Source organism: Diplotaxodon limnothrissa, linkage group LG14 (genome assembly GCF_057381915.1).
Source record: "Diplotaxodon limnothrissa isolate DT_005_m linkage group LG14, D_limnothrissa_male_GT1.1, whole genome shotgun sequence".
NCBI lineage: Eukaryota > Metazoa > Chordata > Actinopteri > Cichliformes > Cichlidae > Diplotaxodon > Diplotaxodon limnothrissa.
In genome coordinates, this window is record NC_140609.1 from 36,149,391 (window position 1) to 36,174,642 (window position 25,252).

The 25,252-nt window shown below is 42.8% G+C and overlaps 1 pseudogene; it reads right to left on the reverse strand.

Moving 5' to 3' along the window:
- Positions 1-108: 108 nt before the first annotated feature.
- Positions 109-16,023, reverse strand: LOC146619311 (spastin-like; annotated as a pseudogene).
- Positions 16,024-25,252: the final 9,229 nt, after the last annotated feature.

Here is a 25,252-nt window from a genome sequence, read left to right on the forward strand (position 1 = left end):
TTATTTGGAGTTGTGGTTGCTCATTTTCCTTTTGTTTTGCTTTGTTCATTTGTCTCTTTTAATTCTATTTTGTTGTACTTTTTCAACATGTTCAAAATAAAGATTCAATCAATCAATGAATGCATTTATTGAAGAAGGACCACCAAAATCTTTGTTCTATTTGGTGTACATATTAAGAGTTGCTGGACTAACAGTTGGTTTGATTTGCTTCAGAGAATCCTCAAAGTCTTTCATCTTAATGTTGCGCACCTCAGCAGCAGTTATAATACGGACTTGTTCTGGTCCCAACTCTCTTATTGGGCCAAGTGCAGCATCTTTGGCTAATGCTGTCAAATCGCTCCCTGAATATCCTACAGTCACTTTTGCAAGACAGGACAGTTCGTTTTTGTCACGGCTGCACAGCAGTCGTGTGGTGAATTGAGAAAAGGATCCAAGATGCAGGCACTGACTGGGGTGCGAGTGAAAATTTATTTGCAGAGGTGATAAAGTGACAAAACAGGAAGAGCAGAGCGGGGAGTAAACAAACCTAAACTGGGAAAACTAAAGAACAAAACTTAAACCAGACACTCACGGGAGGAGGAGCGAAATGCACAAAGAGAGATGGCAGAGAGACGCAGAATGAATACCAGGTAACAGAATAATGCAGACTGACATGGAGTTAAACAGACGACGCGACAGAGAGCACAGGAAAACACAGGGCTTAAATACACGGGGAGTAATCAGGGAATGGGCCACAGGAGGGAGACACAGCTGGGAGCAATAAGGCTAACGAGACAGGGGAGAGGTAAAACTGAACACACTGACATGAGACATGAACTTTCAGAATAAAACAGGAAACTAACAGACACAGAGAACCAGACCGGACACTGAACTAGACAGGCAGACTCATGAGCAGACACAATAACACCATGGACAGACAGAGGGAACACAGAGAAGTGGAAGCAGGCAGGCAAAGAACAGAAACCTAACAAATGGCAAAATCACAACAGAATACACACTCTGAATGAACAAAAGCACAAGGAACACAAAACACTGAGTCCTCAGACTCAGGACCATGACAGTTTTGGCTCAGTGGACTCCCGTGCCTTCAGAGAATCCTCAAAGTCTTTCATCTTAATGTTGCGCACCTCAGCAGCAGTTATAATACGGACTTGTTCTGGTCCCAACTCTCTTATTGGGCCAAGTGCAGCATCTTTGGCTAATGCTGTCAAATCGCTCCCTGAATATCCTACAGTCACTTTTGCAAGACAGGACAGTTCGTTTTGGCTCAGTGGACTCCCGTGCATTCCCAAAAGATTTTTCAGCAGTGTAAATCTTGTCTAAAGGTCACAGGAAACCAAAGCAAACTGACAAAAACACTAAGAAACAAAAACACTAAGAGGGACTGAGACCAAAAAACTATAACTATGGTGGAAAATAACAGGCAAAGACTATGACTAAGACTACCGTAGAATAACAGACGAAAACCATGACTGTGACTGAGGTCAAATAAACAGACGAACCGACAATGATAAGCAGAAAACAGAAGGCTTAAATACACACATGAGGTGATCAGTGGAAGTGGAGACACATGGGGGAACAGCTGACAGACATAACCCTAATGACAGGACCAAGAAAGGAAAGCTAACTATAATGAACAAGGTACACAAGACACTGTCAAAATAAAACAGGAACACTAAAACTAAGCATGGCAACACAAACTTAACAGACCTAAATACATGATGATAAATACCCAAACCCCAAAACATAGAAAACCAAGGAACAATAAGCAATAACAACCCAAACTAAAGACAGATAGGAACTGACACAAAAACTAATAACATATCAAAAATGAAACAAATACAAAAGAGAGGCTCAGAGCGATGGGTCAGAGACCCAGCCTGTGAGAGCTCCACTGTATACAATTTCATTCATAATTAAGCTGGCCAGTTTACTGTCCACATTCTTTTTCATATCCCTCTTCGGGGGCTGTTTCACAGCTGCCGGTCTTCCATTCTGAGTTTTTCCCACCCGAGTGGTTTTCTTTGCATCAGTTAGTCTTAATGGAGGTACAGAACTGGAGGGTCTGATGGTGGTGGAAACACCTGCGGGTTGACTTTTAGGAACTGACTTTGGCTGTGAAAGAGCATGACGTGATGTCCCTTGGGGGTCATTTCTCCTTTTAGAGGCTAGTGTCGTCTCTAAAAGGGTAAGCTCTTTTTAGAGATCCGGCTCTTTCGGTTCGGCTCACTAAAAAGAGGCTCCAAACCGGCTCTTCAGGTTGTTTTGTTTCTTTAATTAATTTATTATTAACAATAATGTAAAATTATGCACAAAAGGAATTACTAACGTTAAAAAAAAGTGGTTTTATTTATATATGTTTATATATAAATATATGCGGTGGCCCCTGGAGACAAAACACGTACAAACTCCAAAACACATTTCTAGCATGAACTGAACTCCCAAAGCAGAGCTACTAGATCACTTAAATTACACAATTGAAAGCATGTGTGTATTGTTTGTGTATTTATACACAGGCACTCATATATATTCAAATAATTTTTAAAAAAAGTTCATTTACCTGTTACTACCACACACCAAATCCGATGGTTGGTACTTGCTGGCTTGTGTAGCCACAAGATAACAAAAGCTCAACACTGCGCCCAGCATCCTGGAGCACTTCTGTTGTCTTTTATACGTGTTTTGAGTTTTTATGTGCTTCTGGGTTTTAACCCTTCGCTGACCCTTAAAAATGCATCCCTTTAGAGCCCTGGGGACCAAAAATGGTCCCGCCCCAAAAGTGCAATAAAAAGATTATATATTCATATTTTTTTCCACTTTAAATTGGTCAGTCTTTTAAAACTACTTCTCCCTGAAATATTCATATAAAGTTTTAATTATATTTTCATTGTTTTAACCCTTTAAATCCCAGTTTTGTTACATGAGCGCCCTGTTTTTTTAGCCCCAAAAAACAAAAAACTAAATATTTTCCAAAAAAAACATTTGAAGTAATATTTGTTTGTTATTATAATTAGGCCTTTAGATGGAGCAAAGATTGGCACCAACAGTCATTTCGATCGCCTTTTATTTTTTTTGCAGGAGCGCATTTCATAAAATGCACACACTATCGGTCCTAATCGACCACGCCCAAAAAAGTGCTATAAAAAATTTATATATTAATATTTTATTCCACTTTAAATTAGCCAATCTTTTAGACCTACTTCTCCTTGAAATATTCATGTCAAGTTTTAATTACATTTCGCGGATTTTAACCCTTTATATCCCGGTTTCGTCACATGAGCGCACTGCTTTTTTGCCCCAAAAAACATAAAACTTGAATATTTTCCAAAAAAAACATTTGAGGTAATATTCAATTGTTATTATAATTAGGCCTTTAGATGGACTAAAGTTTGGCACCAACAGTCATTTCGATCGCCTTTTATTTTTTTTTTCAGGACCAGAAAATGGTCTCCAGGCGGCAAATGCTCCTCCTCTAGGCCGAAATAAGTGCATGTTGCCGGGGTAAGTCGCGACGATCACCGGGGACTGCTTTTTCCAGCCCACACGTCCGATACCACGTGACAACAAATACGTCATTTCCTGTTGACTAAAAAAAAAAAAAGCACCCTCTAACGGTCCTAGGGACCGAAAAATGGTCCCGCCCGATCAGCGGGCGAAGCCGCTGCTGCACGCCGGAAATGAGGCTTCGTTTCCCGCAGGTCTATCCAAGCAGCCCGCTGTTTTCCAGCAGGGATCAAATGTGGAGCAAGGGCGCCACCCGGTGGACAAATAAAAAAATTACAACTCTAAGGCTCATAGACCAAAACGAGACGGAGACATGAGTAATCACCAAGACATTAACGGTAATAATTCTGCAGTGAAAAATAGCGTTTATAATGGAAGTCAATGGGCCAAAAATGGTCCCCAGGGCTCTAAGAGGATGTGTATTGTTAGCTTAGCCACTGAAGCTAATTTAAGGAAGTCAGACTTGAATTTTGAAATGAAATTATGCCAAACTTTTTTTTAGAGAATTTGGCTATATTCCATTCAACACAGTGCAAATGGCTTGTAACTGAAAAACTAAAATGTACAAAAATGGTCCCAGGGCCAAAGAAGGGTTTTAATGTGCTTCGGAGTTTGTACGTGTTTTTACGTGTTTTAGAGTTTTTACGTGTTTTGGAGTTTGTACATGCTTCCGAGTTCGTACGTGATTTGAAGTTTGTATGTGCTTTATCTCTAGGGGCCACCGTAAATATACTTTTATTTATTCACTCCACATAAAATGTAATAAATAAATTATATAATACAAAAATCAACTATTCACATTTCAACTTTTAACTATTTAAATTTTCAGCTTTTTCCTTTTACAAATTTAAAGTGAAAACAACACAAAACACTGCAAACCACAACACAATTAAATATAAATTATATATATATATATATATATATATATATATATATATATATATATATATATATTTATTTGTAGGTTGTGTATCCTTGAGGTGTTAATGGGGTTATTGAAAATGTGTATATGTGCGTATATACGTATGTATGGATAGATAGAAACATATGTGTATGTATATATAAAAAAAAAATTACACATAACATATAATGTAATTGCAAGGAGGTATTTCTGTAGTCTATTGATACTAGATAGTGGAGAAGGGGTGGGATTAAATAAGCTTATGCTTCTTCCTGCTCCTTTTTGAACATGAGCATTATTTGGAGTTGTGGTTGCTCATTTTCCTTTTGTTTTGCTTTGTTCATTTGTCTCTTTTAATTCTATTTTGTTGTACTTTTTCAACATGTTCAAAATAAAGATTCAATCAATCAATCAATGAATGCATTTATTGAAGAAGGACCACCAAAATCTTTGTTCTATTTGGTGTACATATTAAGAGTTGCTGGACTAACAGTTGGTTTGATTTGCTTCAGAGAATCCTCAAAGTCTTTCATCTTAATGTTGCACACCTCAGCAGCAGCTATAATACGGACTTGTTCTGGTCCTGTTGTGTGGTGTTAGTTCGCAGGCATTACACACTGTTGGGATTCAGAGATTCTTTTAAGTTTCAGCTTTGCAACCATACTCCCCCCGGAATCCAAAGACTTTGGTTTCCCGGACGCTGCCCGGCGGGTCATGGGAATAACGCCGCCGGATCGCTAGTTGGCATCGTTTATGGTCGGAACTACGACGGTATCTGATCGTCTTCGAACCTCCGACTTTCGCTCTTGATTAATGAAAACATTCTTGGCAAATGCTTTCGCTTTCGTCCGTCTTGCGCCGGTCCAAGAATTTCACCTCTAGCGGCACAATACGAATGCCCCCGGCCGTCCCTCTTAATCATGGCCCCAGTTCAGAGAGAAAACCCACAAAATAGAACCGGAGTCCTATTCCATTATTCCTAGCTGCGGTATTCAGGCGACCGGGCCTGCTTTGAACACTCTAATTTTTTCAAAGTAAACGCTTCGGACCCCGCGGGACACTCAGCTAAGAGCATCGAGGGGGCGCCGAGAGGCAGGGGCTGGGACAGACGGTAGCTCGCCTCGCGGCGGACCGTAAGCTCGATCCCGAGATCCAACTACGAGCTTTTTCGCCAGAGAGAAAAGAAAGGAAAAAGAGACTTTTAAAAAGCCTCACACAGCCAGCCTGCAGGCGCCTGGCACTTTAAATTATTTCAGACAGTTTCCTACGTCACAACCTCAGTTCAGTTCAAGGCGGATATGCACACTGCCGCTCGTCTTTCAGACGCCAACAAGAATAACAACAAAAACACAGCTTTTCACGGACCACGGCGGGCCCAAAAATGCACAGGTAATAGCTCACAGTATTTTATTATCAGACTTCTCACTTTTAATAATCAGCTCACTTCACTACAAAACCTCAAGCTCACGGCTTGGCCTGAGTTTCTCTTCAATCACATATCAACACCTCGGACCTTCTTGTCCGGTATTTATTCTCAACACATGTCACAATTCCTCGGAGCTTCTGTCCGGTATTTACTCTTAAAACATGTATTTATTAAGTGTCTCTCAAGATGATCCTCTGCGATCACCAGGGCTATATCTGAGGCCACAAAGTCTCAGCGGGGCCCCACCCCTAGTTTAATACCCAGGAAACATCTTTCCCGGGGGTGGAATCCTTCGGTTCCGTGACTTTAGACACTTCTGAATCCCTTTATTCCTTACACACAAATCAGTCTCTCTTCTCTATTTCTTTACCAGCGACGTCTCAAGTTACTTTTAGCTCAGTACTGCTTTTTTCCTAGTGAACCGTGAATGCAACAATTCTCTCAAGTTTCACTTTCGTTGCAAATAAAGATTTCTATTTTAAACAAAACTCAAAACAGAGATCAACGGATGACCACTTGACTACTTGTTTTAGAATTATAATCCAATACAGCACAATTTCTGTTTAAGAGGTTTGTGCCTTACCTTTTTATTCTGTGGGCCCACAGTAGTCAAGAAATCACCCGAGACGTCTGCCCGTCTGACCACTAAATCCGGCCTCAACATCCGCCGACATCAAACACCTGAACCTCGTTCTACTGATCTTCAGTTGCCCGCATCCTCCACCAAATGCTGCGAGATCGATCAACTTTAGACCAGACAACAAACTACGGAGCCTCCGGAAAAGTGCAATCAAACGATGAGTTTTATTATCACAGGAGAACAACCAACCATCAGCATACGGAATGTTGCTCTGACAAGAATACATTGGGTTCTGGTTTTATAGGATAAAATATCACACCTACGTCAATACAGTTCAAAAATACATGGTGACAGATGGGCAAAAGTTCAACCCATGCAGACAAGGGTACATCACGTACATATAACCTTACACCGACATATAACTTCTCCTTTCTACATTACTTGCCTTTTAAGGTAATAACTTCAGGTCTTAGCATCTCTGAGAGCTAATAATGGACCCTCGTCATTAATCACTAAGTAGAGTACTTTGCAGCCAGTCTCAAACTGAAGCAGAAGACGCTTAGGCCTTTGCTCAGACCTGCTACTAGATTAATATGTGTATCGTAAGCGTGCATGCAATTAACCTGCTATGTTCTCATCTCCCCTCAGCATGTATCATCTGGACACTCTCACCAGTGAAGCTTAAAACCTTCTAGAATGGAACATCAACTCTAACCAAGCACATTTATGCATTCTGTATAAAATGAACTCAACCTATAAAAATAGAAAGGTCAATGTGAAGACAGACATATTCAATGCAATATAAACCCTGTAGGAAATATTACTGATAAATGATACTGTGAAACATGTTATTAATACATTCTTCATAAGGCAAATTATATGGTAGCAATAAAAGAATCTCTGAATCCCAACAACACACATGCAGGTAGGAACAGAGGATTACCGGAGATGACTCCTTTCTTTATTTTTCTTTTTTCTTCTTCACAACCAGAACAACATACTCACTAGCGCCCTCTAGCGCTTCTGGTAAATGCATCTACAGAACAAATGCAATAGTATGTGTGGACACAACATCTCCCCCTTTGAACAAGGATTTCTTATGTGAACCTGACTTCATCATTCTGATGTATGTCACCTAATACACGTTTAACATATTTCACATTACTCAGTAACATTCACTTTCCCATGACAAAGTCTTGGGTCCAGCAAGGTGGGTTCCTCATCCTGGTGGGCCTAAGCCTACTATCAGACTCAGAGTTAGATGCTAGATCAGTTCCTGGTTTATGACAGTCCATTGTTGTGTCAGAATCAGTACCTGCGTTCAGCTCTGACAGAGCCGATAAGTGTGAGGCGTTCCAGGTCCGTCCATCATCCAGCAAATAAGTGTTTGGTCCTTTCCTTGTCATGACAGTCCTTGGTTTGGAAAACTTTAACTCGCCTTTCTTTACCTTCCACGGCTTCCTAACCCGTACCTTGTCACCAGGCTGAAAGTTGGATGGTTTGGCGTGTCTGCGAGCATCAGTGTATTCTTTCATTTTCATTTGCTTATTCTTAATCCTCAAAGTCTTTCATCTTAATGTTGCACACCTCAGCAGCAGCTATAATACGGACTTGTTCTGGTCCTGTTGTGTGGTGTTAGTTCGCAGGCATTACACACTGTTGGGATTCAGAGATTCTTTTAAGTTTCAGCTTTGCAACCATACTCCCCCCGGAACCCAAAGACTTTGGTTTCCCGGACGCTGCCCGGCGGGTCATGGGAATAACGCCGCCGGATCGCTAGTTGGCATCGTTTATGGTCGGAACTACGACGGTATCTGATCGTCTTCGAACCTCCGACTTTCGCTCTTGATTAATGAAAACATTCTTGGCAAATGCTTTCGCTTTCGTCCGTCTTGCGCCGGTCCAAGAATTTCACCTCTAGCGGCACAATACGAATGCCCCCGGCCGTCCCTCTTAATCATGGCCCCAGTTCAGAGAGAAAACCCACAAAATAGAACCGGAGTCCTATTCCATTATTCCTAGCTGCGGTATTCAGGCGACCGGGCCTGCTTTGAACACTCTAATTTTTTCAAAGTAAACGCTTCGGGCGCCGAGAGGCAGGGGCTGGGACAGACGGTAGCTCGCCTCGCGGCGGACCGTAAGCTCGATCCCGAGATCCAACTACGAGCTTTTTCGCCAGAGAGAAAAGAAAGGAAAAAGAGACTTTTAAAAAGCCTCACACAGCCAGCCTGCAGGCGCCTGGCACTTTAAATTATTTCAGACAGTTTCCTACGTCACAACCTCAGTTCAGTTCAAGGCGGATATGCACACTGCCGCTCGTCTTTCAGACGCCAACAAGAATAACAACAAAAACACAGCTTTTCACGGACCACGGCGGGCCCAAAAATGCACAGGTAATAGCTCACAGTATTTTATTATCAGACTTCTCACTTTTAATAATCAGCTCACTTCACTACAAAACCTCAAGCTCACGGCTTGGCCTGAGTTTCTCTTCAATCACATATCAACACCTCGGACCTTCTTGTCCGGTATTTATTCTCAACACATGTCACAATTCCTCGGAGCTTCTGTCCGGTATTTACTCTTAAAACATGTATTTATTAAGTGTCTCTCAAGATGATCCTCTGCGATCACCAGGGCTATATCTGAGGCCACAAAGTCTCAGTGGGGCCCCACCCCTAGTTTAATACCCAGGAAACGTCTTTCCCGGGGGTGGAATCCTTCGGTTCCGTGACTTTAGACACTTCTGAATCCCTTTATTCCTTACACACAAATCAGTCTCTCTTCTCTATTTCTTTACCAGCGACGTCTCAAGTTACTTTTAGCTCAGTACTGCTTTTTTCCTAGTGAACCGTGAATGCAACAATTCTCTCAAGTTTCACTTTCGTTGCAAATAAAGATTTCTATTTTAAACAAAACTCAAAACAGAGATCAACGGATGACCACTTGACTACTTGTTTTAGAATTATAATCCAATACAGCACAATTTCTGTTTAAGAGGTTTGTGCCTTACCTTTTTATTCTGTGGGCCCACAGTAGTCAAGAAATCACCCGAGACGTCTGCCCGTCTGACCACTAAATCCGGCCTCAACATCCGCTGACATCAAACACCTGAACCTCGTTCTACTGATCTTCAGTTGCCCGCATCCTCCACCAAATGCTGCGAGATCGATCAACTTTAGACCAGACAACAAACTACGGAGCCTCCGGAAAAGTGCAATCAAACGATGAGTTTTATTATCACAGGAGAACAACCAACCATCAGCATACGGAATGTTGCTCTGACAAGAATACATTGGGTTCTGGTTTTATAGGATAAAATATCACACCTACGTCAATACAGTTCAAAAATACATGGTGACAGATGGGCAAAAGTTCAACCCATGCAGACAAGGGTACATCACGTACATATAACCTTACACCGACATATAACTTCTCCTTTCTACATTACTTGCCTTTTAAGGTAATAACTTCAGGTCTTAGCATCTCTGAGAGCTAATAATGGACCCTCGTCATTAATCACTAAGTAGAGTACTTTGCAGCCAGTCTCAAACTGAAGCAGAAGACGCTTAGGCCTTTGCTCAGACCTGCTACTAGATTAATATGTGTATCGTAAGCGTGCATGCAATTAACCTGCTATGTTCTCATCTCCCCTCAGCATGTATCATCTGGACACTCTCACCAGTGAAGCTTAAAACCTTCTAGAATGGAACATCAACTCTAACCAAGCACATTTATGCATTCTGTATAAAATGAACTCAACCTATAAAAATAGAAAGGTCAATGTGAAGACAGACATATTCAATGCAATATAAACCCTGTAGGAAATATTACTGATAAATGATACTGTGAAACATGTTATTAATACATTCTTCATAAGGCAAATTATATGGTAGCAATAAAAGAATCTCTGAATCCCAACAACACACATGCAGGTAGGAACAGAGGATTACCGGAGATGACTCCTTTCTTTATTTTTCTTTTTTCTTCTTCACAACCAGAACAACATACTCACTAGTGCCCTCTAGCGCTTCTGGTAAATGCATCTACAGAACAAATGCAATAGTATGTGTGGACACAACATCTCCCCCTTTGAACAAGGATTTCTTATGTGAACCTGACTTCATCATTCTGATGTATGTCACCTAATACACGTTTAACATATTTCACATTACTCAGTAACATTCACTTTCCCATGACAAAGTCTTGGGTCCAGCAAGGTGGGTTCCTCATCCTGGTGGGCCTAAGCCTACTATCAGACTCAGAGTTAGATGCTAGATCAGTTCCTGGTTTATGACAGTCCATTGTTGTGTCAGAATCAGTACCTGCGTTCAGCTCTGACAGAGCCGATAAGTGTGAGGCGTTCCAGGTCCGTCCATCATCCAGCAAATAAGTGTTTGGTCCTTTCCTTGTCATGACAGTCCTTGGTTTGGAAAACTTTAACTCGCCTTTCTTTACCTTCCACGGCTTCCTAACCCGTACCTTGTCACCAGGCTGAAAGTTGGATGGTTTGGCGTGTCTGCGAGCATCAGTGTATTCTTTCATTTTCATTTGCTTATTCTTAACTCTTTCGCACATGGTATGCCTCTCTGTCTGAGGAACAGGCATATCCATTACCTGTAACTTTGTTCTCATTCGTCGTCCATGGAGCAGTTCTGAAGGGGAAACTCCAGTTGTTGAATGAGGGGTTGCTCTGTAGTCCATCAGGTAAGTTCTCAGGAATGATTTCCAGGGTTGTCCTTGAATCGAGGCAGTCTGTAGGCAGTCTTTAACGCATCTATTGAATCTCTCAACTTCCCCATTAGCTCTTGGGTAATACACTGAGGATCTCAGGTGTTGGATTCCCCTGCTTTTCAGGAAGTCAGCGAACTCAGCAGAGAGAAATTGAGAGCCATTGTCACTTATCAGTGTCTTTGGATTCCCTTCACGAGAGAAAACTACCGAAAGGAATTGAATGATAGTAGCCACATCAGCTCGGGGAGCAAAAGCTACTTCAGGCCACTTACTAAAGTAGTCTACCAATGTGATGGCAAATCTACAGTCAGAAGGGGCTATTTCAAAAGGGCCTATGATGTCCACAGACACCTTTTCCCAAGCAGCAGCTGGTAAAGGAATGGGTTGGAGTGGAGCATCATGGGTGACAGTGGACTTGTCATTCTGTCTGCACGTTGCACAGTTCTTTATCAGTGTCTCTATGTGACAATCCATTTTGGGCCACCAGTACAATTCCCTCAGGCGTTGTTTGGTACGTACAATGCCTTGGTGAGTTTCATGAGCTATATCAGTGAGTTTTTTCTGCAACGACTCAGGCACTAGCAAGCGATGTGTACCTCTGACAATGCACTCGTTCAAGACCGCGAGTTCATGGCGGATTGGGAAGTACGGCTGTAAGTCAGGTTCCAGTGACGTCTTCCTTGCAGGCCAGCCTTTCTGTATCTGCACACGGAGCTTTGTGAACACTGGACAGGCTTTGCACTCTGACTGGAAATCATCCTCAGACACAGCACTCAGATCAGTGAGGATGGCTGCAACTGACTCCACATCCTCTGCACATGCCATGTCTGTCTCGGAAAGTGGGAGCCTAGAAAGACAATCAGCAACATGGTTCAATGACCCAGTTCTATATTCCACTTCATAGTCAAACTCCAACAGGCGAGCTGACCATCTGGCTATGCGTAGACCAGCTCTGTTATTGCCCTTAGTAGTCAGCAGTGTTGTAAGTGCTTGGTGATCTGTTCGTAGGAGGAATTTTCTGCCCCAGAGCCATGTGCGCCATTTTTCAGCAGCCAAGACGCAAGCTAGAGCTTCCTTCTCAACGATTGAGTATTTCCTCTCTGCATCAGACAAGCTGCGAGATGCAAATGCAACAGTATGTTCTGCATCATTACTGTCAAGTTGAGTCAAAACAGCACCTACACCGTAGTCTGAGGCATCTGTTGAGACTATGGTTGGCTTACTGGGGTCGAACATCACCAGGGCAGGGCTGTGCACGATTAACCGCTTGACTTGATCAAACACTGCTTGAGCTGCTTCGTTCCAGTGGAATGAACAGTCCTTACGCAGAAGAGCTCTCATAGGTTCAACAACAGTCGCGTAATTTGGCACAAACTTGCTGTACCATGCACTCAAGCCAAGAATTGAGCGCAGGGTTGCAGGATCAGTAGGGGGCGGAGCATGCAGGATGGCAGTGACATGAGAGTCATCTGGCAGCAGACCTTCTGGACCAATCTTTTGACCCAAAAAGCTCAGAGTAGTTTGACGGAGTTGACATTTGTCAACATTGAGTTTCAGTCCTGCATTGTTGATTCTGTGTAACACAGCACGCAAGTTGGCCTCATGTTCAGCTTCTGACATTCCGTATATGATGACATCATCAAGGTAGCATTGCACCCCTTTCTGGCCGCGTAGGATTTGTGTCATCATCTTTTGGAAGGCTGCAGGTGCTGAACTCAACCCATAGGGAACTCTGCAGTACTGGTACAGTCCTTCATGTGTAATGAAAGCAGTGAGCCCTCTACTCTCTTCATGTAGTTTCAGCTGATGGTAGGCGGATTTAAGATCCAGGGTGGAGAACATGACAGCCCCACGCAGCTCAGACAGTATGTCCTCTATCAGTGGCAAGGGATGACTGTCAGCGACCACCGCTTTGTTAGGTTCTCTCAAATCAACGCACATGCGTATGCCACCAGTCTTCCTTCTAGTGACTACAATCAGGGAGACCCATTCAGATGCATCGATTTTCTCTATGATGCCATGTTCCTCAAGATTCTTGAGTTCTGCGGAAACAGCATCACGGACTGACAGGGGTAAGCGTCGAAGTTTCTGCTGTATTGGCTTCACTTCAGGTTGCACCTTCACTTTATGTACAAAATCCTTTGCACATCCGAATGCAACTGGAGACTCACATTCCTGTTTACATTGAGTGGGCAGAGCAGAGGTTTGCTGAAGTGTAGCACAGACCTTGGGACTGTCAAGAACTAATTGTCCCCCTTTTATGTGTAGCTGGAGGGCAGTCACCAAGTCCATTCCCAGTATGGGTGTTCCTGTTCTCACAATGTAGAGATCAGTGGAGGCACACTTGCCATTGTAAGTAATGTCAGCTCTAAGACACCCTAATACATCCAGTTTCTCTTTTGAATATGTAATAAGCTGAACAGCTGGATTACTTAACTGAGCCAAAATTTGTGCTGTAAACATGTTCAGGCAGTATGGAAACACCAGACCCTGTGTCTACTAGTAGCTTAACAGTACATGCCTGCGCAGTATTTGGTACAGTGACAGCAACAGTGCACATCAATTTAGCCGGATCACCACTGACACAATTGTCAACAGTTAAAACACACATTTCAGGAACAGTCACTTCATTAACAAGCTTATGAGAAGATTTACACACTCTCGAAAAATGTCCGATTTTCCCACACGTATTACATTTGCAGTCTTTTGCGGGGCAGGATTTATCATTGGTTTTGTGATCAGCTGAACCACAACGGTAGCACGTCGGAGCTGTATCCGTCTTTTTAGCTGCTTTGTATTTTGGCTTGCGCATCTTCTTTTGTACTTGAACAGCGGCAACAGGCTTCGTTTCACCAACAGCAATGGCCTTTGCATCAGCTATTGCAGCCTCTGTACACCTAGCAATTTCCAAAGCTCGATCGAGCGTCAAATCCTCCTCCGTTAGCAGTCTTTCACGTATACGAGCATTATTTGTCTTCTCTACAAGTTGATCCCGCAACATTTCATTCTCCATAGCCCCGAACTTACATTGTTTCACGAGCTCACGCAGTGCTGCAACGTAGTGATCTGTAGACTCACCGACAGCTTGGGCTCGTTGCCTGAAATGGTATCTCTCGGCGACAACATTGACTTTAGGATGAAAGTACGTTTCCAAAGCCTTTACGGATCCCTCGTAATCATCCGTAGCGAGTGATAAGGCGCTGTAGATTCGTTGTCCCTCCATTCCCAAGCAGTGAATGAGCAGGGCCCTCTTCCTCTCTGTAGCAAAGTCATTACCCCCGATCGCCAGCAAGTAGTTATCGAACAACTTTTTCCACGCAGCAAATGGAATTTTCGGTTCGCCCGGGCAATCCAGGAACACAGCCGGGGGTTGCAAAGAGAGCAGAGCCATAACTTAATCACCACTACTCTCGTCGCCACTTGTTGTGTGGTGTTAGTTCGCAGGCATTACACACACATGCAGGTAGGAACAGAGGATTACCGGAGATGACTCCTTTCTTTATTTTTCTTTTTTCTTCTTCAAAACCACAACCAGAACAACATACTCACTAGCGCCCTCTAGCGCTTCTGGTAAATGCATCTACAGAACAAATGTAATAGTATGTGTGGACACAACAGGTCCCAACTCTCTTATTGGGCCAAGTGCAGCATCTTTGGCTAATGCTGTCAAATCGCTCCCTGAATATCCTGCAGTCACTTTTGCAAGACAGGACAGTTCGTTTTGGCTCAGTGGACTCCCGTGCGTTCCCAAAAGATTTTTCAGCAGCGTAAATCTTGTCTAAAGGTCACATATACTCTTTTTGCAAAGTGCCTTAATATTGCTTCATCGAGCTCCTGGGGCCTGTTAGTTGCTCCCATTACAAGTACCCTGTCATCCCTTCCTGACTGCAACCCGTCAAATTCAATGAGGAACTCAGTTTTTAAACGGCGAGAGGCGTCGTGCTCCCCCTCCCTCCTTTCACAGAGCAAGCCGTCCACTTCATCGATGAAGATTACTGAGGGCTGTAACTCTCTCGCAACTGCAAAGAGTGCTCGTACGAGCTTCTCGCCTTCTCCCACATATTTGGAGGTCAAACTAGCAGCACTGATGTTGAAGAATGTTGCATTAGACTCTGCAGCAACTGCTTTGGCGAGCATGGTCTTCCCATTTCCTGGTGGGCCAAATAAAAGCAAGCCACGTGCAGGAGCTCTCAGACCAGTAAAGAGATCAGGTCTTAAGGCAGGAAGGATGACAATTTCTTGAAGTGCTTGCTTTGCCAGATCCTGCCCTGCGATGTCATCAAATGACACAGTCGCTCCACTGTATACAATTTCATTCATAATTAAGCTGGCCAGTTTACTGTCCACATTCTTTTTCATATCCCTCTTCGGGGGCTGTTTCACAGCTGCCGGTCTTCCATTCTGAGTTTTTCCCACCCGAGCGGTTTTCTTTGCATCAGTTATTCCTAATGGAGGTCTTACAGAAGTGGAGGGTCTGATGGTGGTGGAAACACCTGCGGGTTGACTTTTAGGAACTGACTTTGGCTGTGAAGGAGCATGATGTGATGTCCCTTGGGGGTCATTTCTCCTTTTAGAGGCTAGTGTCGTCTCTAAAAGGGTAAGCTTGTCTTTTGCCATGGTGAGTTTGGTGACCATTTTATCCTGAAGTCTCTCTGCTCGGTCATACTGCTCTCCAGCTTGCCCAGTGAGCTCTATTGCAATACCCCTTTCAAGCTCAGAAATCCCTTTCTTGTACCACTGCACAGCCTCCTTCTTCTCACCTGTGTCGTCCTCGTCGATCTTCAGTGCCTTGAATATATACTCAAGCGCCTGCTTGTGGATGTTTTTTATAACTTCAGCGCTGTCTTTGGGCTTACTTGCGTTTGTTTTGGTCGACATTTCTCTTGCGCGACTTCCCCCCTGTTCTCAGTCATAACACAGTAAACTAGTCATAAACGAAAACGTTTAGGCTATATATCGCATTTAAAGGTCTTTCTTTGGGACAACATCACAGAACACAGAAACATCACAGGGCTTTGGAGCGTGATGTTACAGGAGGCGGGCCACGGCCCCCGCCGCCATCACAGTAGGCCAGACAAAGGATACAGCTTCAGCTATGGTACGTGTTGTGTAGTCGGTTGCAACGTTAGAGCTCACGATCGTGAAGGCAAGAAACTGGATTAATCTTTTAATCGTTTTCCATCCTGGCGGAAACGTGAGGGATCCCATGTATCCCATATCACCAAACAAAGACGCCAGGCATGGATTGCAGACGAGCGGATATCGAGTTCCGTGCAATCCCCAGCTTTTTGTTGGTTTGCTCGCGGCATTTTCTCTCCGGTGAGTTCTAAATTAATTCATATCACTATCCGATTGTTCAGTCTGATGTCACTAGCCGTGTCTGGGCCTAAACTCTGCTGCAGGTCCATATATCAAATGATCACTGTGGCATTACTGAGAGTTAAAACACTGTCTTAAGTCTTTCATCTTTAATAAAATTATCAGCGTTCTGCTCTACCAGGTGTAACAACTGAGTTTAACATCCAGGCATCCATGAAAATGGAATTTATGACATTTAACGGAGTTAGAAGTTAGCAGCAAGTTAGCTCGCTAGCTTCTATCTAAATACAATATAGCATGTCCTGACTGCGGGGTTTTGGAAACAAATTAAAACGTACAGCTTTCTTATCACTTCCAACATAAATGAAGACAGAAAACTAAACAGCAGTGATGTTTGTAGGGTTACTGAAGTTGGGCTAGCTGGTATATAATGATGTGCTACGTGACCGCTAGCGACACAACTATGTTAGCATAATATAAACACGCTAACTTTTTTTCCACTCGATAAAAGTTAACGTGAGTGTTCTCGGTGGTCAGGAACAAATGGAATCGCATGGCAGGATGCTGTAAAGGGACCAAACTAAAAGGCTTTTAGTGGGTTTTTTCATAGATAACGAGATAAAACATGCTAATGTGTGATGCTGCAGAACCACGTCATGTCGACTGAGTAGCTTTTGATTTGGCATTATTGCAGGCAACCCAGCATATGAAATGGATGTAACAAATCCAGACTGGGCACCAACACTGCACATGGGGCACGACGACAAACCTGTGTCAGACTCGGACCGGCACGCAAGGCGTATGCAACGGAAGCGAAAAAGAGCACCCATTGCAGGTAAACACCCCCCCTCTGAAAACATACTAAATTGCTCTTATGGTACACTAATCTACGGAGCCCCGCAGGGAACATGGGAGAAAAAAAAATTAAGACGGACTTTTGCGAGATCTCGCAAAACAAACTCGGGATCTCGCAAAACTTTTAGCCTCATTCTTCGGACGCCGGCTCGAAGCCAACCGGGAGGTCGAGGCACGATGTGCCGGGAAAGCGGTGTTCCACCCGGCTGTAGTAGGTCTCGACCTCCCGTTAGCTTCGAGCTAACGGGAAGAATGCGGCTAAAACTTACAAAAGACCATCTATACACAGTTGTTATCACCAGCTTTTATTCCTATCCCCAGGGCTAGTTTAATCGCCAGGGTTCAGCTCACCAACACTATTAACAGACCAGATCTCCACATTGAAGCACGAGCAGGCTTCAGTTCAGCTGACTGAGCCAACAGGCCCTTTCAGAAGCGACTGGAGTAGAAGGCTATAACAACCCACAACAGAAAACAAAATGTCAAGTTCAAACTTAAATGAAATACACTGCACTAAAATTAGGTGTTAAAACATTTATACACAGTGTTAACTGTATATGCTTTGGAGTATAACCAACATTTACCTTTACATAATATTCATAACCCAGAAATAAAGTAAACAGAGCAGAGCACAGAGGTTCGTTTTGCGTCCCTGTACCGTATGTCTGTCTTCACTGATCCACAAAGTGCCCTTTAGTTGTTTTCCTTGACTATATGGTTTAAAAACATCAAAATAGACTAAACAACTAGTCTAAAACTAAGAGACACAGGATAAAGTTGGTGTGAAGGTTTCAGTCTGTGAATGAATCTAAGCACCATCACCTTAACTTTAAATTCATCTCTGTTACCTTCTTTGTGACTGAACTCTGACCGTGAGCACCACAGCCACTGCGCACCAATCACACGCACTTTAAATCCATCACAGTAAACCAGTTAGTTTACCTCAGTTTGTTTTGCAGCACATTTCACAACATGCAAAAGCATAATGTGCCATGTACAGACTCAAAATCTGATTTAAAAACATGAGGACTGACCTGTAAGCTTTACATTTACAGTTTATCACATACCACTGAGCACTTCTTACCTGTAATTCTAAGCCCTCTTCTTCCTTTTCTGGTTTAAAACATCAAATTAGACTAAACAACTAGTCTAAAACCAAGAGACACTTAAATATTAAGTTAAACCTCTGGGGTCGCCGGACGCGCCGGCGCGTCAAAATCACATGACCAATTTAAGACGACACAGCTACAAGATGCAGCGATTCAGAGGCTGTATCCCAATTCAGGGCCTGCAGCCTTAAAGGCCATTTTAAGGCCGATTACGTCACAGCGACACGACGAAGGCCTAAAAATAAATGTTTGTTTCAGTTCTATGAAGCTTTGAGTATTTTGGATTAGTAGCACTGCTGTGTTTGTTGCATCATATTGCTGTAATTGTTTATATGCTTTATATATTCTGAGGTAAGTTGATCTATAGTGTTACATCATATTCTATAAGGATGTTATGTGTTTGTGTACTTTCTGCCCAGTTTGACCCATTTAGCAGAAGTCAGCTTGGTTCCACTTGCCTCTTACCCGTGATTTCAGTGGAAATTTCAAATTCAGGATCTGACACACACTGATTCATGTCCTACACAGTTCTTGCAAGTTCATAGAAATTTCTGTTCAATTAGAACCAAATATTTGAGTTGATGGTTGAAATTGTTGTTTTGTTGTTGTTTTAATATCGGTCTAGCTGCACGCAGCACGCAATTGAACCACATATTTTAGAAGCCAAAGGTTCAAAATAGTTGGGAGCACCTTCACTTAATTATAACAGTGGCTCTGTTAGGAAAACAGTTCTGTATACCGATACTAAATTGCGTTAAAAAGGGCGACTTGTGGTATTCTCACACTAGACACTAGATAGCTGCTACTACAGTCACACACATATACTGTTGCCTCAGTAGTCAGAGTGGCACAAAGAAAAAGTTTGTGAAATCTTTAGAGTTGGCAAAACTTCTGTTTTACTTATTTAAAATAATAGTGCAATATATACATGCAGTAATTACTCTGCAGTAATTACTAGAGATGGACCGATCCGATATTACGTATCGGTATCGGTCCGATTCTGACCTAAATTACTGGATCGGATATCGGAGAAAAATAAAAAATGTAATCCGATCCATTAAATATCACGAAAGCACCTCGCAAAACTTGCAACACGCCGTAACTCACCTCAGAACGTTAGCACGTCGGAGCAGTATGCATCACGTGATAGAGCGGCTGTGGCATGCGGGACCTGTCGGTGGTCTGGATAGCATTTGGAGCTTCGCTAGCAACCCGGCATTTCATCTCCCATAAAGTTATCCCCGAGAGAAGTAAAGCAAGTGTGTAAGTCCATCTCTGAATGTTTGTAAAGCATTCCTGCGTTAAGCTTAACAAGCGACTGCCTCTTCTTGCTGTTACTTCAATCATGAAACTGCTTAACGATCAGCTGATCGGCTTTTCTGTCGCGAGTCCGTCTCTCTTGTTTGTTTTTGGCCCACTTTGCACCAGAAAGAGGAAACCAGCGGCTGAACAACAGCAGCACGTTTAAGCTTGATAAGCTGTTGTTAGAATGTATTTAATATTACTTTCTACACCAGGATCTTTTTCTACGTAGCTGACGCTGGTAACTGTGCAGGGGCGGATCTTGCAAAGTTTAGCCAGGGGGGCTGATAGGGCATGAACAGGGAAAAGGGGGCACAAAGACATACTTTTCTTTCTTATTCTCATTTAAAATGTCTAGCTTTTAATAAATAATTATCTGACACCCAAAGTTTTAATTTGATGTAAAATGAATAGAAGTCAATTACTGTATATAGTGACTATTAAGTCTAATATATATACCCTAGTAAACTATAGTACTTTTTCCTTTGGGAAGGTACCATCTGTGCAGTCTGCAATTTTGTTGAAGAAAGATGTTGAATCTATTTAATATTTCTTGAAAAAGAATTGATTTCTGTGCATTTTTTTTCACACTGCATCAAATTAAGGTTGATTACGTCGATTAAGCATCATGAGGTGGAGCGTGAGGGGTGGTTCCCTATTTTTTATTTTTTTATTTTTGTTGTTGCTGGGAATTGGAACCCTATTAGTTAGGTTGCTTAATATTTACGCTAAGTACTCTTTAAAATACCAGAATAGGGAGGATGGTGTAGGTTTAAGTTTATTAGATTTATTAGTATTGCTGAACTATGAAATATTATTTTTTTGCATACAGGTATAACAGAATAGCTTTAGTGTAGTTGTTGTTTTAAACTTGAGTATGAACTTATACAAAATGCAGCAAGATATTTAAAAAAACCAGTTTTGTTGATTAAAAAACACTATATCGGATTCATATCGGTATCGGCAGATATCCAAATTTATGATATCGGTATCGGTATCGGACATAAAAAAGTGGTATCGTGCCATCTCTAGTTGTGACCACAAGTTTTTATGGTCGAATTCAACATGACCAAGATCAGTTGCGAGTAAGGAAACTGACTAACATTTATTTTAAGCTCTTATTAAAATTATACAATTATTATTAATGTTAAATAATTAATTAATTATTTATGTTTTTATTGTATGTCTCAAACTTGCTTTTTAAACAATAATTGCATTTCTGTTGGCAGTTATCAAAATGACTGTCTCCTGCTTTTTTATATTTAGATTTTTTTTAGGGTTTTTTTTATTTTTGTTTTAAATTTATTGGACTTAAATCTTTTACAGGTGGCATATAACAATAATCCCTAACAGTCCAGACACCCAAACTGTTTGCAGTGCATGGCTAACAAGCAGAAGCGTTAGCAGGGCTCCATAAAAATATATATAACTTTACTTTAATATTGCAAACCATGCCAACCTTGGAAATATAACACTGCACAGCCGTGGATCAGTATTCTGCTTAGATAATATATTTTTCAATTTCATGCAAGATTTATGAGATACGTGGAAGCAATTACATTACATTTTAATATTCTTATGATAACTGTTATTTTATTTTAATTTATTTACATTGATCGGTATCTTACACCAAATACAAATAAAATATATGTTACCTTGTGAATTTAAATTCTCATCTAGTAAGTATTGGCAAATTTAACTTAAATAATCCTCTGGATATGTTAACAGTGTGTAGAATAAAAATTAATTTCCCAAGGAGCTTCTTGCAATTGCACACATTTTTTTGACAAAACAACTCACCTGCATCATTATATATACTGTAACAAAGGCAGGTTCAGGTTGAGTGGAGTCGGGTATGGTAGTAGGACCCCTAAGCCTTAGCCAGAGGTTTGATCTTCTTGGTCAGGCACCAGGTTGTCAGATACGTCTATATACAGTGGCTTGCAAAAGTATTCGGCCCCTTGAACTTTTCCACACTTTGTCGCATTACAGCCACAAACATGAATCAATTTTATTGGAATTCCACGTGAAAGACCAATACAAAGTGAGACGTGGAACGAAAATCATACATGATTCCAAACATTTTTTACAAATAAATAACTGCAAAGTGGGGTGTGCGTAATTATTCAGCCCCCTGAGTCAATACTTTGTAGAACCACCTTTTGCTGCAATTACAGCTGCCAGTCTTTTAGGGTTTGTCTCTACCAGCTTTGCACATCTAGAGACTGAAATTCTTGCCCATTCTTCTTTGCAAAACAGCTCCAGCTCAGTCAGATTAGATGGACAGCGTTTGTGAACAGCAGTTTTCAAATCTTGCCACAGACTCTTGATTGGATTTAGATCTGGACTTTGACTGGGCCATTCTAACACATGGATATATCTTGTTTTAACCCACTCCATTGTTGCCCTGGCTTTATGTTTAGGGTCGTTGTCCTGCTGGAAGGTGAACCTCTGCCCCAGTCTCAAGTCTTTTGCAGACTCCAAGAGGTTTTCTTCGAAGATTGCCCTGTATTTGGCTCCATCCATCTGCCCATCAACTCTGACCAGCTTCCCTGTCCTTGCTGAAGAGAAGCACCCCCAGAGCATGATGCTGGCACCCCCATATTTGACAGTGGGGATGGTGTGTTCAGTGTGATGTGCAGTGTTAGTTTTCCACCACACATAGCGTTTTGCATTTTGGCCAAAAATTTCCATTTTGGTCTCATCTGACCAGAGCACCTTCTTCCACATGTTTGCTGTGTCCCCCACATGGCTTGTGGCAAACTGCAAACGGGACTTCTTATGGTTTTCTGTTAACAATGGCTTTCTTCTTGCCACTCTTCCATAAAGGCCAACTTTGTGCAGTGCACGACTAATAGTTGTCCTATGGACAGATTCCCCCACCTGAGCTGTAGATCTCTGCAGCTCGTCCAGAGTCACCATGGGCCTCTTGGCTGCATTTCTGATCAGCGCTCTCCTTATTCGGCCTGTGAGTTTAGGTGGACGGCCTTGTCTTGATAGGTTTACAGTTGTACCATACTCCTTCCATTTCTGAATGATGGCTTGAACAGTGCTCCGTGGGATGTTCAAGTCTTGGGAAATCTTTTTGTAGCCTAAGCCTGCTTTAAATTTCTCAATAACTTTATCATCTATCTATCTATCTATCTATCTATCTATCTATCTATCTATCTATCTATCTATCTATCTATCTATCTATCTATATTTGTTCGTGTTTTGGAGTTTGTAATTGCTTTGTCTCTAGGTGCCACCTTAAATATTAAACTTTTATTTATTCACTCCACATAAAATTTAATAAATAAATTATAAAATTCAAAAACCAATTATTTACATTTCAGCTTTTAACTATTTAAATTTTCAGCTTTTTCCTTTTAAACAAATGTAAAGTGAAACAACATAAAACACTGCAAACCACAATACAATCAAATATAAATTAAAATATGCAAAACAAAATGAAGATGCACACTCTCTGTCATTTAGGCCTGGGATGATTTTTTGGGAGTGTTTTCCTGCTTGGAATTGCATAGGATTCACTGCATGAATAAACTTTCTGAATCCTTTATCATCCGCAACTGAAAATAGTTGTGGACGATTACTGTACCTTTCTAATGTGATCGTGTTGTCTCTTGTTGTCCCTGGCTCTCTTTCTCTCTCTTTCACTCTGTTCCTGTGCTACTGCGAGTGTAACTACCACCCCACCCCCCTCTGCCCAGCGCAAGCACAAGGCTCACGTGCGGAGTGAAGTGAAAAAAAGTGCGAGAAAGTCGGTGAGAGAAAGAAAAAAAAAAAACGTGTCGTTCACGTCAAAGAGCCAGCTCTAAGAGCCGTTTCGTTCGCGACCGACACATCACTACTGGTTTCCTCTTTCTGGCGCGGAGTGGGCGATAAACAAACAATAGAGAAAAGCCGATAATCGGTTTCATGATTGAAGTAGCAACAAGAGAGGGAGGGTCAATCATGACCAATTGGCCAATCCACCACCTTTCATTGTTTATACCGCCACAAAAAGAAACATAAAAACAAAAAATCTTTCCTGCTTGGCTCTGCGTCTTTCTCTAGTCTCGTCTAATTCTGGGCGATGCGATGGGCAAGGCCATGAGTACTCGGACTGTGCTTATTGAACGCAATATGGATAAGATCTTGGAGAAGCTCAAGACTCTGCAACAGGGAATCAATAGGTCTGGGGACCAGTGATGGACATTAGATCAGCTGCGAAATTGGATGCAGTTTGTTTGCACTAAACCTAACCCATCCATCCATCCATCCATCCATCTTCATCCGCTTTATCCGGAGCCGGGTCGCGGGGGCAGCAGCCTAAGCAAAGAGGCCCAGACCTCCCTCTCCCCAGCCACCTCCTCCAGCTTATCCGGGGGAACACCAAGGCGTTCCCAGGCCAGCCGAGAGATATAATCTCTCCAGCGTGTCCTGGGTCTGCCCCGGGGCCTCCTCCCGGTGGGACATGCCTGGAACACCTCACCCAGGAGGCGCCCAGGGGGCATCCTTGTCAGATGCCCGAACCACCTCAGCTGGCTCCTTTCGATGTGGAGCAGCAGCTGCTCTACTCTGAGCCCCTCCCGGATGGCCGAACTTCTCACCCTATCTCTAAGGGAGAGGCCAGCCACCCTTCGGAGGAAGCTCATTTCCGCCGCTTGTATCCGCGATCTCGTTCTTTCGGTCACTACCCACAGCTCGTGGCCATAGGTGAGGGTAGGGACGTAGATCGACCGGTAAATTGAGAGCTTCGCTTTTACACTCAGCTCCCTCTTCACCACGACGGACCGGTGCAGCGTCTGCATTACTGCAGCTGCAGCCCCAATCCGTCTGTCGATCTCCGGCTCCCTTCTCCCATCACTTGCGAACAATACCCCGAGATACTTGAACTCCTCCACTTGGGGCAGGAACTCATCCCCGACCCGGAGTGGGCACTCCACCCTTTTCCGGCTGAGAACCATGGCCTCAGATTTGGAGGTGCTGATCCTCATTCCCGCTGCTTCACACTCGGCTGCGAACCGTTCCAGTGCGAGCTGGAGGCCCTCACCCGATGAAGCCAACAGAACCACATCATCTGCAAAAATCAGAGATGAGATTCTGACCCTAACCCAAACAACCATTATCTTCATGTGGCTGCCCGGGGCCAGCCAGAAGGCTCCAAGGGCAAATGGCTCCAAGACCGAATGACTGGCTGGCACAACAATTTCTCCCAGATTACAAGACTGTGTTTTGACTCTCTGACCCTATCCTTCAAGCCTCAAGGCCACCTGCATCGGCTGGAGGACTGTTGACTTTTTGCTTAACCAGGTGAAAGGACGGTCTCTCTCAGTTGAACATGGGACACACACACACATGCATGTGCACTGAAACAGACACACACTCACCCCCCTCCCTGCTTCCAAACACTTGCGATGCTTACTTCCACCCGATGAAGACGATGGGTCTGCGTCCCATACTGGAGAATAGCTGCAGGACAGGCTGTTGTATACACAGGTTCACTCCATGAAATTAAATTCCTTGCCAGTGCTAGTACA